The 3,522-nt window shown below is 37.8% G+C and overlaps 1 pseudogene; it reads right to left on the reverse strand.

Annotated features, from left to right (window-relative positions):
• Positions 1 to 1,544: 1,544 nt before the first annotated feature.
• On the reverse strand, positions 1,545 to 1,638 carry LOC118622181 (annotated as a pseudogene).
• Positions 1,639 to 3,522: the final 1,884 nt, after the last annotated feature.

Raw genomic sequence — 3,522 nt, forward strand, 5'->3', positions numbered from 1 at the left:
GAAGGGGGACGTCTGTCGTACTTTCAACAATGAAAAAGAAAAAGAAGGTTGTGTTCAATATACCAGTTTCAATCAGGCTGGTTATTAAAGGGACCTGGAGACATCTGTGTGATCTGAGGAGCGCTGTGGGGATGTAGAGAGGGTTGGCGGACGTGGTGTCTGGAGGCAGCAGTATTCGGATACTACGTGACTGGAGGCAAATGGTAAGTTCAAGGACTTCAGTGATGAGATTCAGTGAGTCTTACCTCCCACCAAAAATCACAGTTAATGTGATCAAATGTGGACCTGAGCAGCACAAGAAAACCAGATGGGTTTCTCTGCAGAGATTACCTTCAAACCCTATTCCCTATCAGCGGTTGGGAAATGGAGTTTGAACGTCTGCTATCATATCCTCCTCATTAATCTGATGCTATCTTGAAGAGGAGGGGAGGGATGAACGGAATAGTGAAGATTTATTGGAGTCACATAAACAGAAACTGAGTCACGTGAAAAGGGAGTTTAGATTATTAGATCAAACTAAGCTGGCTTCACTGGACCCAATTTTAGTTTTTTCCCATGCTAAGTAGTTGTTGGTAGTGGTGGTGTTAGTAATGATAGTGAACAGTAGTGGTTACAAAAATGATCAGATCAAGAAAGATTGGGGAAGATTAGCATAGTACGAGTGAACTTTGGACTTTTCTCCATTTCTGTTTCATTTTTCTTGTTTCATTTCAGGAGGAAGATAAATCAGGTAGCTGTTGTGACATAAGCTGACTACTTTCACCGATTTTAGGACGGTACTAAGAATCTTACATTACTGTGTTTCTTGGGGCAGAGGAGAAAGAATCTGGTGTGGGAGAGAAGAAAGACTGCTCTAGAGAGTGGAGAAGTCATAAAATGATTTGTATTTTCGTGCTAAGCAGTAAAAAATAACCAGTGGCTCCTTTCACTAAGCTCTGTTTTGACTGAGTCCAGAGCCAGTGTGTTTAGTTTTTGCCAACATATTTTTTTTTTTTTTTTCAAAAAGGGAGAGAAATTGAATGATTGATTATTGTAGGGGAAATAATTTTCTTCGATTTTAAGAGTGGAGTCGAACATATTGGAGATATGCAAAAATACACGTAGTTGTTAACCATTCTTATTCAACACTACCATTTTCACAGCCTTTTTTTTTTTAGGAAAGAAAAAAAAGGACTGAAAAACTTTACTCCACCAAAACAAACAAACAACACACAAACGAAAAGACATGAGTCTATAGAACTTGGGACTTTCTGAGAGAAGCACAGGCACTCAAGCACTGTGAATGACCTTGTAGGTGACTGCAGGATGGCGGGATGCCTCGAAGGGTCATGGATATGGATTCTTTTAAGAAATCAATCACTTTGGGTGATCAGACTGTATTACAACAGACAAGGCATGGCCTTTCTCCTGGTTAACCTACTTATTTTTTTCCTCCTGTGTTTGTTAGAGTCTATTCTCATGGTGGGGAGAGTAGTAGACAGAGGAATATTATTTAGACCTAACAAATGGTTCTTTATCTAGAACACTTTGATGGAATTTTTTTGTTTTGTTTTGTTTTAACTTTGAGACATTATTATTATTTTAAACTGATAAGAACAGATACTATACTTGATATTAGCCAAAAGGCCAAGAAGTGACCATTATTATTATTTTAAAGAAGAAAGACAGAAAGAAAGAAAAGGAGGAAAAATTCTCTATTAGCTTATTGGGACATTATGATCTTGCATTACTATGTACTAAGAAGCTGCTAAGCATCTCCATTCATTTGGAGAGTGGTGGAAAGATTGTTACATTATGGGTTGTTGTAACTGAACAATAGATGCTGTATTTGTCAAGGTAACATGCACCTATCAGAAAAGATGGGAAAATTATTATACAGTGCAGAGGTTGATTCAGCCCAGGCATTGGACATGAGATTACTTTTAAACAAAAGTATTAAAAAGAATAGATACTATAGAAGAGATGGCAGCTCCATGGTAGGAGATGTGACCACAGAAGAAAGTATGGGATAACTTAGGCCACATATAAAGATCATTTTCCTTCTGAATTGTCACACTGCCTATACTAATGACTTTTCATCTCATCCTGAAGTTGACAGAGCATCCTAATAAGTTTAAAAAGACAAAAACAAACCATAAAAACTCTTCCTCAGAATGCTAATTGACATGGTATATATTTTTAGAGACTACTTTAACTGGAAGATTTACATTAATATTTGATATACCAACTCCATTATACTCTGAAATAAGGATAACATGATGTCACTTGCATCAGGAACGCACATGTGTATCTTCAAATTGTATCCAAAGAGCCACAGTGGGCTTTCATTGCTAACTGAGTTTTCAGGAGACTCATCCTATAGGACATGCTCCGTTAGGCAACAGCTGCTTATTTTAGCCTGAGTTTTCTACTTGCTTATTTTTCTCAATGGCATCCTTAGGAAACCTGTGGAGAGGATTTCTAATGAAAAACAGACAAACAAACGGACAAGTCGACCAGAAATCCAGCTATTAAAACAACTGCTGTGACCTAACCACGCACTGGGGTCAGCAGGGGTCATAGGGAGGCAGGCTTGAAGAGACCAAGGTGGGTCCTAGAAGGTGCCCACAGGCTCCTCCCACTCTTTCCCAGAGAACCTTGGTTTTTGAACTGAGGAGGATTAAGTAGCTTTAGGAGGATGGATGCTGGTACTGACTTAGCTACTCTGTTATCCTGAAAGGAATGTAAGGAGTGTTTATGGTTTTATATTTGAGGTTTTATTTCATGTTTTGGGGGCAGAGGAAGGTTGGTATTGTTCTGAGTTCTGCATAGTTAAATCATAAACATTTAAAGAGGGGATCTTTTCAAAATTTTGTCTGAGTGAAGAGCAAATAGGTATCAATCTTCCCAGATGTTAATAACATTGGCAATGTGTTTGTTTTGAATATAGTTGATTTAAGCATACAGATACTTTAATAGTCTCTAAAAATAATATTAGATATTTATAAAACATATATAACATATATAAAGAAGATGATAAAAAGCTTCTAAATTCTGCCCTGGCCAGTTTGGCTCAGTGGTTGGAGCGTCGGCCTGTGGACCAGAGAGTCCTGGGTTTGGTTCCCACTAGGGGCATATACCAAAAAAAAAAAAAAAAAGCTTCTAAACTCTTACCTCAGCTTACAACATATAAGAAGTAGCTCGAGTGTATTAGGATGAAAACACACTGACTTAGCTACTATTTAAATGGTGGTGTGCTTCCAAAGAATGGACGAACCCTATATGGATGTCTTGGTGGGATTGCAGCCATAGTGTTGGGAAACACGGGCTGAAGGTGGAGTGCAGTGTTTTCTGGGCATGGAGATTAGGGAGCATGAATAATGCAGCCAATGGAACCAAGGAAACAATTTGCCCATTTAATCAATATTTGTTTTGCTTTTCAAAGAATATATGGCTTCATTGAAACAGTTTTATTTAAATTGACACATATTTTTAAAAAATGTATAAAAAGTTATATATTTCTTCGCTCTTCTTCCTCTTATC

The sequence above is a fragment of the Molossus molossus genome, unplaced genomic scaffold (assembly GCF_014108415.1).
Source record: "Molossus molossus isolate mMolMol1 unplaced genomic scaffold, mMolMol1.p scaffold_m16_p_8, whole genome shotgun sequence".
Lineage (NCBI taxonomy): Eukaryota > Metazoa > Chordata > Mammalia > Chiroptera > Molossidae > Molossus > Molossus molossus.